Source organism: Rutidosis leptorrhynchoides, chromosome 1 (genome assembly GCF_046630445.1).
Source record: "Rutidosis leptorrhynchoides isolate AG116_Rl617_1_P2 chromosome 1, CSIRO_AGI_Rlap_v1, whole genome shotgun sequence".
Lineage (NCBI taxonomy): Eukaryota > Viridiplantae > Streptophyta > Magnoliopsida > Asterales > Asteraceae > Rutidosis > Rutidosis leptorrhynchoides.
The window spans coordinates 95606927-95620498 of record NC_092333.1 but is presented as its reverse complement, the minus strand read 5'-3'; positions in this window follow the sequence as shown (position 1 = coordinate 95620498).

Below are 13572 nucleotides of genomic sequence, written 5' to 3'. Positions count from 1 at the left end.
CGCAACCGAAACATGGGTCTTCTTTGGGGTTTGCCTTCTCGGCTACCTTTTGCTTCTTAGCCTTGTTGATGGTTGGGGTAACCATCTTCCCTTTCCCTTTACCTTGATGAGCGGGTCCTTTTCTCTTGGCCACCTTTGGCTTAGAGGTGTTACCTTTTGACCCACCTTGATCGATTGCTAACACGGGTAAAGCCCTTTTACCCATGCTAGTTTCCGCCGTTCTAAGCATACCGTGAAGCTCACCTATGCTCTTATCCATCCCATTCATATTGTAATTAATTACAAATTGATCAAACCTTTTTGATAGGGAGTTAAGGATAAGATCGGTGGCTAACTCATTTGATATGTTTAGGTTAAGACGGTTAGCACGATCGATAAGGCTTTTCATCTTAAGTACATAAGATGAAACCGATTGGGTATCGTCCATACGACAAGCATGTAGTGCCCGAACCGTTTTGAAACGCTCGACACGCGCTTGTTGGAGGAACATCTCCTTCAATTGCGTTATCATGTCGTATGCACTATGATGCTCGAAATCCTTTTGGAGTTCGGGTATCATAGTTCCAAGCATTAAGCATGAGACTTGAAGGGAGTCGTGGCAATACTTATCATAAGAGGCCATTGCTTCCACATCATTCTCATCCGGTTGATCGGGAATGGGGTCCTCAAGTACATACACTTTATCCTCTTGTTTGAGGACAATCCGAAGATTGCGGAACCAATCCATAAAGTTGGTATGGTTAAGTTTGTCTTTCTCGAGGAGAGACCGTAACGATAGGTTGTTCATGTTAAGTGGTGCGTTTTGCATGTTGTTGTTGTTATTAGCGGCCATCTACAAAATTCAACAAAGTTCATTTTAAGTATCGATTTTAGATTTAATAAACAATACCCTTTTAATTTGTTTTATTAAATATTAGAATCCATCGGTAAATCAAATTTCGGTTAGGTGACCTTTATCCCGTCATTTGATTTAGCTAGGTAGTCATAATGACAATTGCAATCCTTTTACAACTTCTAATTTTATGGGATCATGCAATCCTTTTGCATGGCATATTAATCCCATCAACGCCTATTTGTTCCTCATGCTTTGGTGACCCTAAGTTCATGATTCCCAAATCAAGTCGTCCTACTTGTGTAAACATGTAGACTTAACATACAAGTGGTTAGGTGACCTTTATCCCACATGTATGCGAAGTGTACCTTATTCATATTAGTTCACTCATGACGGTTAGGTGACCTTTATCCCATCAAGAGATTCCTAATATGTCTAAGTGTTTCCACAAAAGGATGGCGTTTAACTTGTTTACCTTGTATTAGTTAAAGTGATTTTATGTTTTCTACATTCTAGTTTTAGAAAACAAAATGCTATACACCAACATGCATTTGGTGTGTAGTGTTTTATGAAAAATCTATTTCATATCCTTTTAGTAAACCAATTACCAATTCATTACCATTTTATTTACATTTTCATCTAGTACCTAATAACCATTTATTAGTGTCATGTTGTTATAATTATAACCAATTATAATGTCATTTTTGCAAGTTGTTTCAAGAGATTTTGTATCAACCAAACACATACAAAAAAACATACAAGCATGCAAAATAAAAGTCCACAATCATGCCAAAGTGGTAAGCACTTGTTTAGCCAAAACAAGTGTTACCTAAAGGGTCAAACAAGTAAGAGATTTTAAACAAAATCTCCCACTAAATCTTGTAATCTTCAAAGTTCCATCTTGTAATCTTCTTCATGAATCTTCACTTTTATTTTACAAAAAATATATAACCTAATACATTTTCTCTAAGAAAAGGAAATAACAACCTATTCTATTTTACAAACCAAATAGAATAAATTACATCAAGAAATTACAAAATTAATTACAACTTATTACAAACCAAAATGAATGAATAATTATTACAAACCATAAGAATGAATAATCAACCAAATCACACACAAATCCAACCACAAGGTCAAGGCATGATTGTGAACCAAAACAACAACAAATCTTGGCCAAACTTGAAGCTCCAAACCCATTTTGGAAGCCCTTTAATTCGGCCAAAATAATACCCCCATCCAAAACATATAATTTTTGCATTTTACAATCATGCATGTACATAAAATGCAAAATATATAGTGAGTTTAATAACCATCATGAAGCATATTTCAACAACCTCGGCTCTAGATACCATTGTTGGGATTTAACAAGTTCAAAACACTTAAACCATTTTAAGAATCATATCAAAGCGGAAGCATGTAATTACCATTTTAGAACATGTTAAACTTTAACCATTTAAAGTTAAATCCCAATTAGGATCAAGTTGTGAAACATACTTACAAACTACAAGCAAGAAAAGAGTTTATACCTACTTCAAGCTTGTTGATTAGTAATGAAGATGATGATGATGATTGGAGCTCCAAAATTATGAAACCTCAAGTTGTTATACCCCAAACTTTGCACCAACACCTTGTACTTTGGTTAGGATTTGATCACACTTGAATATAGCTTGCAAAAAAAATAAAATGAACTCTCCTATGGCCAAGAAAGGCCACGGCCTACTGCAGTAGGAAGAGAGAGTGCAGAATTTTTTTTTAACTTGATATGTTTTGAATGCAAGTGTATGTTCCAAAGAGTCTTCACTTGCATGTATATGGAATGGGAATTTTATTTAACCAAGATGGAATCTCTAGCATGCTTACATCCAATTCCAAGGCCACTCCCTTCCTTTTATAAAATAATACTTGACATATTTATAAGCATGCATCTTTTATAAACTTGTTTTGTAAAATTAAATTTTATAAAACAAATTTCATAAACTTGCATTTTATAAATTATGTATGTATTATTTATAAAACCAAATGTATAAAATTCCATATTATTTGTCATGTATACATTACTTTATAAAATCATAATTTATAAAATGCAACATGACTTAATTATTTAGCCTATAAATAATTAAATCCTTATTATATATAAATCATTCCATGATTTATATATATATATATATACATATCAAGTGCAATTATTTTCAGAAACCATTTTCTTAAAATTCAAGTGTTGCGTAATTTAATCAACGATCCAATCGTTAAGATCAAATACGGATAAGGTGTCGGTAAGCTTGTTATTGGGTATGACCCGACTTGGATCATAACACATTAGCCACATTAATTTAATATGTCTCTCGGGCATACGAAATACCTTCATTAACAAGATCGTTAACCTAAAGGTTTCAAAACAACACTTACATGTAACGACTAACGATGACTTAACGACTCAGTTAAAATGTATATACATGTAGTGTTTTAATATGTATTTATACACTTTTGAAAGACTTCAATACACTTATCAAAATACTTCTACTTAACAAAAATGCTTACAATTACATCCTCGTTCAGTTTCATCAACAATTCTACTCGTATGCACCCGTATTCGTACTCGTACAATACACAGCTTTTAGATGTATGTACTATTGGTATATACACTCCAATGATTAGCTCTTAGCAGCCCATGTGAGTCACCTAACACATGTGGGAACCATCATTTGGCAACTAGCATGAAATATCTCATAAAATTACAAAAATATGAGTAATCATTCATGACTTATTTACATGAAAACAAAATTACATATCCTTTATATCTAATCCATACACCAACGACCAAAAACACCTACAAACACTTTCATTCTTCAATTTTTTTCATCTAATTGATCTCTCTCAAGTTCTATCTTCAAGTTCTAAGTGTTCTTCATATATTTTACAAGTTCTAGTTACATAAAATCAAGAATACTTTCAAGTTTGCTAGCTCACTTCCAATCTTGTAAGGTGATCATCCAACCTCAAGAAATCTTTGTTTCTTACAGTAGGTTATCATTCTAATACAAGGTAATAATCATATTCAAACTTTGGTTCAATTTCTATAACTATAACAATCTTATTTCAAGTGATGATCTTACTTGAACTTGTTTTCGTGTCATGATTCTGCTTCAAGAACTTCGAGCCATCCAAGGATCCGTTGAAGCTAGATCCATTTTTCTCTTTTCCAGTAGGTTTATCCAAGGAACTTAAGGTAGTAATGATGTTCATAACATCATTCGATTCATACATATAAAGCTATCTTATTCGAAGGTTTAAACTTGTAATCACTAGAACATAGTTTAGTTAATTCTAAACTTGTTCGCAAACAAAAGTTAATCCTTCTAACTTGACTTTTAAAATCAACTAAACACATGTTCTATATCTATATGATATGCTAACTTAATGATTTAAAACCTGGAAACACGAAAAACACCGTAAAACCGGATTTACGCCGTCGTAGTAACACCGCGGGCTGTTTTGGGTTAGTTAATTAAAAAACTATGATAAACTTTGATTTAAAATTTGTTATTCTGAGAAAATGATTTTTATTATGAACATGAAACTATATCCAAAAATTATGGTTAAACTCAAAGTGGAAGTATGTTTTCTAAAATGGTCATCTAGACGTCGTTCTTTCGACTGAAATGACTACCTTTACAAAAACGACTTGTAACTTATTTTTCCGACTATAAACCTATACTTTTTCTGTTTATATTCATAAAATAGAGTTCAATATGAAACCATAGCAATTTGATTCACTCAAAACGGATTTAAAATGAAGAAGTTATGGGTAAAACAAGATTGGATAATTTTTCTCATTTTAGCTACGTGAAAATTGGTAACAAATCTATTCCAACCATAACTTAATCAACTTGTATTGTATATTATGTAATCTTGAGATACCATAGACACGTATACAATGTTTCGACCTATCATGTCGACACATCTATATATATTTCGGAACAACCATAGACACTCTATATGTGAATGTTGGAGTTAGCTATACAGGGTTGAGGTTGATTCCAAAATATATATAGTTTGAGTTGTGATCAATAATGAGATACGTATACACTGGGCCGTGGATTAATTCAAGATAATATTTATCGATTTATTTCTGTACATCTAACTGTGGACAACTAGTTGTAGGTTACTAACGAGGACAGCTGACTTAATAAACTTAAAACATCAAAATATATTAAAAGTGTTGTAAATATATTTTGAACATACTTTGATATATATGTATATATTGTTATAGGTTCGTGAATCAATCAGTGGCCAAGTCTTACTTCCCGACGAAGTAAAAATCTGTGAAAGTGAGTTATAGTCCCACTTTTAAAATCTAATATTTTTGGGATGAGAATACATGCAGGTTTTATAAATGATTTACAAAATAGACACAAGTACGTGAAACTACATTCTATGGTTGAATTATCGAAATCGAATATGCCCCTTTTTATTAAGTCTGGTAATCTAAGAATTAGGGAACAGACACCCTAATTGACGCGAATCCTAAAGATAGATCTATCGGGCCCAATAAGCCCCATCCAAAGTACCGGATGCTTTAGTACTTCGAAATTTATATCATATCCGAAGGGTGTCCCGGAATGATGGGGATATTCTTATATATGCATCTTGTTAATGTCGGTTACCAGGTGTTCACCATATGAATGATTTTTATCTCTATGTATGGGATGTGTATTGAAATATGAAATCTTGTGGTCTATTATTATGATTTGATATATATAGGTTAAACCTATAACTCACCAACATTTTTGTTGACGTTTTAAGCATGTTTATTCTCAGGTGATTATTAAGAGCTTCCGCTGTCGCATACTTAAATAAGGACGAGATTTGGAGTCCATACTTGTATGATATTGTGTAAAAACTGCATTCAAGAAACTTATTTTGTTGTAACATATCTGTATTGTAAACCATTATGTAATGGTCGTGTGTAAACAGGATATTTTAGATTATCATTATTTGATAATCTACGTAAAGCTTTTTAAAACCTTTATCTATGAAATAAAGGTTATGGTTTGTTTTAAAAATGAATGCAGTCTTTGAAAAACGTCTCATATAGAGGTCAAAACCTCGCAACGAAATCAATTAATATGGAATGTTTTTAATCAATAAGAACGGGACATTTCAGATCTTAAGCGTAAAGATTGCGAATTCCAAGTAGGTGACCGAGTGATGTTGAAGGTTGATATCGGCTAAAAAGTCATGTTTTTACCCCCGATATTGAGTCCCAAAAGCATAAAGTTCAAAACTTTGTCAGCAAAATAATCGTTTTTCGTTTAAATATGTAGATAAAGTAATTACGAAGATAATGCAAAAAGAATCAAGAGAAACGGAGCTAAAACGAAGATTCTAGAGCAAAAATGGTGAAAGACAAGAAATCAAGTTACGATACAGTGAAATCGGGCTAACCAGGCCAGCAAACGGCCTGCCATATGGCTTGCCAAATGGCCTGCCAGTATGGCAAACGGCCTGCCAAACAGTCAGAGCAAACAGGCTCGATAAACGGCTTGCCTTAGCAAACGGCCTTCAAAAACGGTCTGCCAAACGGCCTGCCAGCCATTTGCAGGCAAATTTTGTGTCTATTTAAAGGCTTTTTTGTCATACAATTTCCACACACCTCTCTTCACTCTCTCACTACAATACACTTTCTCTCACTAGAGCTTTCAAGGCCTTCTCACCTCCGAGCGGAAAATTAAGTACCCGGAGGCGAACGTCGAAGATTGTAATAGGAACGGTCTAGAGGATGTCAGCACTTGTAATGGTCCAGATCTCGTCTGTAAACGATGAACGCTTTCCTTAATTTAATGAAGTTATCTTATTATCTTAAGTTGCTTTCATCTTTCATGATTATCTATCTGTTACAAATGTTTATTATATGTTGAATACTTTATCTGAGACTTATCATACTGTTATGCTGAAACCCTAACGATTTAGAAGTTTAATTTACGGATCACCCTTTTCGCTTATTCACGTGGCTATAACCTAGTATTAGGACCTGATCAACCCTAGGATACGAGGTAAGTAGTTATGTGTGCTTAACGTCACAATAGGGATATAGTCCCTACGTACGAATAACCACTTATTCGTCATAGAAGAGTGATGTGCGTAGAGGTGTATACGAAATAGTTATATATTTGCTACGAAATACTATTAAATACGATACAATTTTACACAAGTTATTTATTTATTTATAGAGTGGATATACCTAAACCTTGCTACAACACTTATAGGCAGTATACCTAATCGCACAGTAGTGTAGTTTTTAGTAAGTTCGGTTCATCCACAGGGAACTAGCCAAGTTTAACGCTATATTTTGAAAACTAAATTTGTATATAAATATATATATATATATATATATATATATATATATATATATATATATATATATATATATATATATATATATATATATATATATATATATATATATATATATAAATATAAGTAGTATTATTAATATAAAAGGGGGTTTTTACCATTTAATGACCGGTTTATCGATTTTAAAACTTTAGTCGCAGTTAAAACCTAATGTAAAATATTAAAAATAAATATAACTTAATTTAAAGCGTAAAGTAAATAACGATAAATTAAAGTGCGATAAATAAAATGACGATAAATAAAATTGCAATAATTAAAAAGTACGATAATTAAAAGTGTAATTAAATAAAATGACGGTAAATAAAAGTGCGATGAAATATGAAATAAAGGAATTATGCTTATTTAAACTTCCGTAATCATGATGTTTGACGTGTTGATTTTATTTTATTACCATGGGTTAATTGTCCTTTGTCCTGGATTATTCGATATGTCCATCTGGTTTTTGTCTATAACAGTCCATCAGTCATAAATATAAAGTGCGAGTGTCCTCGTCAAATTATCCTTATATCCGAAGTCAAATATTCCAACTAATTGGGGACTTAAACTATAATTACACCAATTTTCCTTGTATGTAATTCACCCCTGTTTTAATAAGTCCATTGACTATTAATCCATTCCCGTGTCCGGTTAAATGAACGATTATTAGTACTTATAAATATCCCGCCCATCGTGTCCGATTCGAGTGTATGTGGTTATTTATAATTACGTCCAATTGTAAATCTTTATATTAAATTAACGAACTATCATTCAATTAAACAAATATAAAGCCCATTAATAGCCCATAGTCTAATTTCCACAAGTGTCGTTCTTTTGTCCAAACCCCAATTATGGTACAAAGCCCAATTACCCCGTCTTTAATATTTAGCCCGACATCACGATTACTTCGATTTAAATAAGCATAATAATAACTTAGCTACGAGACATTAATTTAAAAAGGAGAACATAACTTACATTGATTATTTATCGCGTAGTGTTACATGGACAAAACTTCAACTTTAGAACCCGTAAAATAACCTTTACATTACCCAAACTAATCTAATATAAAACTAAACTAATATACATATATATATATATATATATATATATATATATATATATATATATATATATATATATATACACTATCTTACAGAGGGAGTAATATATTTTTTTGTGTTCTTATTCTGGCCGAATTCGTTGGTATTTATAGATGTGGCCAGGATTTTTAGCCCATGCGATCGCATTGAAAAATGGCTTCCAGGCCATGTGATCGCATGGCCACTGGATCCAGCCCACATGCCTTGTTTTCTAACTTGTCGACGTTATTTAATATAATATATATAATATATAAATAATTTATATAATTATTTAAATATTATATTATATTCTTGTGCATAGTTGACTTGTAATTTTTGGTCCGTTGAGTCGGGCGTTGATAGTTAGCTCAGGTCCCGGTTCCGGATTTTCGAACGTCCTTTCGTACGATTTAATATCTTTTACTTTGCATTTCACAACGTGTACTCTTGTCATTTTTAGAAGTTTCTTATCAATAAATTGAACCACTTAGATTGTATCTTGTACATTTGAGCTTTTTGGACGTTTGCGTCTTCAAATCTTCATTTTCGCCTTTTGTCTTCGCACTTATTTAATATAAACGATTACAACTTAAAATAGAACAATTACAGCTAAATACTTTACATATTGGAAGGATATTGTTACTAAATATATGTTCATTTATAGCACTATCAAATATCCCCACACTTGAACGTTGCTTGTCCTCAAGCAATACATAACTTGAAATAAAATCACACTTCACTCGAATCACTTTTTTATTCTCACACTTTATACATCAGTGATTTTGATACGGTGGTATAAACAATGATAGTAACAATGTGGTTTACAGTCTCACATGACTATGAAAATTTAGATCCTTTAGGAAATTGGATCTTTATGAAAATATTTGTTCTTTTGAAAATTCATTCTAGTTTTTACCCTAGATAAGTTTTCTGATTTGACCCATCATAGGTGTTTACGAAATTGTTTTTGTGGGTTTTGTGGGTTTTGTGGGTTTCAGATTTGAAAATTTTGGCTCAAAACTTATGGTTTTGTGTCACCCACTTGCTAACCTTGTATTTGGAAAAGCAACACGTCTAGTATACTTGCTCCGTATATTACCTTTCGGTAAACTACCATCCGGTTGTAAAGGAAAGCATTGAACAAGCAACTGTTAAGGCAATGTCCCGTGACATGCTTTTGATTATGGTCTATAACGTGTCGGATGCAATTACTATCCTTTGTAGGAGCAATAGTAAAGATCACCCTATAGTTTTTTTGGTCTGGCACAAGGTCCTGTCTTTGACCATGCTATGCAACCACCGTTCTTACGGTTGACACCCGATTTGGGTCAGGTGACCTAATGAATTCCAGGTGAATTCCTAGGATTTTACGTTCAATGGTAATGAACGTATTGAAAATAGGGTTTTTAGAAAACAAATCGGTTTGAAATTTGATCAAAATATTTTCTCGTTCAAGCTCGAGTTTAGATATCATTGAATTCCATAAGTTTGAATTCTCAATCTTTAAGGTCAATCTCAAGGATTGAGTAATATCAGGCTTAAAAGCTGATTTTTAATCTTTAAGGAGATTATCCTTTCTGGAGGTCTGATTCATTAGTCTTATCAAGCTAATTTGCACGGCGCCCTCCCCATTTTACGAGACAGATCCTCTCATGGTTTGGATAAGTCTGACCACTTAGCGACCCTGTTTGATGCTGAGGTTTGTGGATTTCCAGTTGATTTTCGAGAAAACTATTCAAGATTTTTCGTAGACTCTACAACTAGTCTGGATGACAACTTCTTGACCAAAATCAAGAAGCGCATTTCTTTTTCGGAAGACTTTACTTCCTTTTAATGATGGAATTGATTCATAGTGTAGATCCATCTTTCTTTCATCTTTATTATAGTATATTGGGTAAAACTGATAAATATCGTCCAAAACAAAAGTACCTATAATAACTTTACAGAAATATGTGATAGATAGTTTTTAATTGAATAACTTGGTACATTCTCCCCACACTTGGCTCTTTTCATGCGTCTTTTTATTTCTAATAAATAAATTCAAACGATTTAGTTGTTTCTCAATTTATGTCCTTTCCGAGGTAACGACAATTTAGGTATTAACACCTAGTTTTTATCGTTCATAAATATGTATAAACATAATTTTGAATTCATTTATTTGAAATTTTTTCAAATTTTCACAAAATTTGGCAATTAAACCAAGTGTAAACACGAGAGAATTTATAACCCTTCCCCACACTTGAGATCATGCAATGCCCTCATTTGCATGAAATCAGACTATAATTATAATTTCACGAGGGTGATAAGTGTAGAAAAGTGATTAAAAATACCCAGTTTGTAATTACAAAGCTCGTCGAATGATAGATGGCGCGCCTCATCGTTCATTCCTTTTCTTGTTTTATCACACATGTTTTTCTTCAAAAACGGTTGCTTTTCTGAACTGCATGCTAATCTTTGAAAATGCGTATTTTACCCTAACTTATCATGCATGTTTATTAATGAGTTATGCACTAACCTGAACCCCTAATTTAACGTTAAGTGGGGTTAGACTTCCCCACACTTAGCTGACGACATGTGAAGTCGGTAGAATAAGTTCCACAAATTAAAATAGTGAGCCAGTTATTTACATCTCGGGTGGTGTATAATATATCAATGGGTTTAAAGTTTAGACTCACCCGATCGTCACTATTTAATTCTTTTTTAAGTGTAGCTTTTTGTAAATGGATATGTCTCTTTTCTGGTTCTTGGTCAAATGGATCAATATACACCGACAGACATATTTCTATAGGGTGGACAATTCCTAACATTTCCTTCCGTTTATTTTTGGGATCAAAGTTTTCACCTCTATTACCCAACTGGGTGAAATCCGAGGTGTCATTATCTATTACAGCTCGTAGTTCATCTTCGGTAGATGACTCGTCTATTGAGAATATTGGGTTGGAATGGTGAATTTAGGGATCGAAGCAAATTCTTCTTCTTTATCGATCCCACTATTTTGGTCTCGGTGGTAAAATTTTCAACGTTATCGTTTTCCCAAGAGTACCAATTTGTCACCCTTACTTTTTCTTCATCCATTGATGGATCGATGATTTCGTCGGTAGAGGCTAATGTGTCGATATGCTGTGAAATTGGTAAGACTGAATAAAAAGTATCATCGGGATAATTGGTGATTTCGGAGCTCTCGAATTCATCAAAATTTGATGATATGAGATTTTCTTGCACACGACTCCTCAGATCCACAGGTGTGTAGTCTGATAGAGTTTTAGCTTGCCTATTTGCAAAATCTCTCATTTGTTCATTTTGAGCGTTAAATTCTTCGAGTTTGATTTTCATATAATCTAATAAATTTTTAGACACATAATTTTCCTCGTCCTCTGGTTGTTGAGTTTGGAAATATTCTTGGAAATAATCCCAATTTGAATTGTATTCTTCATAATCGTTCCATTCAGGTTCTGTGGGTGCGTAATTTTCCATAGGAACGTAATAAAAACATTCCAATGTTGATTGATAATCTCCACAGATTTCACAACCAGTTATTGTTTCGTCATTCGTAATCCAAGATTGACTGAATGAATTTTCATCAACACTCGTTTGAGAGTATTGATTTAATTGATTTCGCATGTCAGAAAGAGTTTCCAACATATTCTCAAAATTTTCCATAATACACTTTTTACTAAATTTTAGCTACAATGTGGTGCATTTACTAATTATCTTATTAGTTATAAAACTAAAAATTATATAAGTTATCAAATTAATAGACTTTTCTGCTTTTGTCCACGTTTCGAATAGCCAATAGATGCAGCAGGTAGCCAGGACCCTTTAAATCGGAAGCCCACAACTGGCCACTAACAAATCTAACTATTACTACGAACCAGAAAATTGGCGTCTATTAATTTAATTGCTTAAAATAATTTTTTTTACAAAATTTAAAGAAAATAAAGAAAATTCTATGTCCTAAAAACTAGAGTGGAAATGAAAAAGTGCGTCGAAAAATAAGAAATCGAAAAACAAACGTCGAAAAACAAAAAGTCGAAAAATAATAATAAGAAAGTAAAGCGTTGAAACTTAAAAGTCTAAAAACTAAAAATTAAAAATTGTGTCTAAAGGTATTAAAGTTTAAAGGAATTCTATATCCAAAACGGCAATAACTTAATTAGTACTAAAATTTATAAACTGCGTCGAAAAATTCTAAAGCGTCTAAATTCTAAATCTAAAGAAAAAGCACTTAAGGGATTTTACGGCAAAGCCTAAGAATCTAGAAGTATAACAATAACTACGGCAAAACTAAACTTAAAACTAATTATAAACGACAAATATAAAAATTACGAATTAAGCGATATAAATATACAATTTATAAAAAGAAACTAAAAATGATTAAATTACAATTTTTATAAAAATATTATTTTTATATTATTATTATATAAAAATATTAATCTATATTTTTAATAATAATATTGAAACTTAATATTACTAATTATATATTAAAACTAAATACAAATTATTAATATTTAAATTAAAACCCTAATTAAATTAAATAGTAATAATAATAAAAACCCTACGTAATTAATGCATCAGGTCAGGCCTGTCAGACACCCCATGCGATCGCATGGGGTTTTGGCTTTTAATCCATGCGATCGCATGGAACACGAGTCCAGGTTTTTTTTTTTAAATTTTATATTGTTTCTCTAAAAATTATATACAATTATATTTTTACAAATATATATTAAAAATATAGCGTTTCGCCGAGTCCCCGGCAGCGGCGCCAAAAATACTTGATGCGCGTAGAGGTGTATAAGAAATAGTTATATATTTGCTACGAAATACTATTAAATACGATACAATTTTACACAAGTTATTTATTTATTTATAGAGTGAATATACCTAAACCTTGCTACAACTCTTATAGGCAGTGTACCTAATCGTACAGTAGTGTAGTTTTTAGTAAGTCTGGTTCATCCACAGGGAACTAGCCAAGTTTACCGCTATATTTTTAAAACTAAATTTGTATATAAATATATATATATAAATATAAGTAGTATTATTATTATAAAAGGGGGTTTTTACCGTTTAATGACCGATTTGTCGATTTTAAAACTTTAGTTGCAGTTAAAACCTAATGTAAAATATTAAAAATAAATATAACTTAATTTAAAGCGTAAAGTAAATAACGATAAATTAAAGTGCGATAAATAAAATGACGATAAATAAAATTGCGATAATTAAAAAGTACGATAATTAAAAGTGTAATTAAATAAAATGACAGTAAAT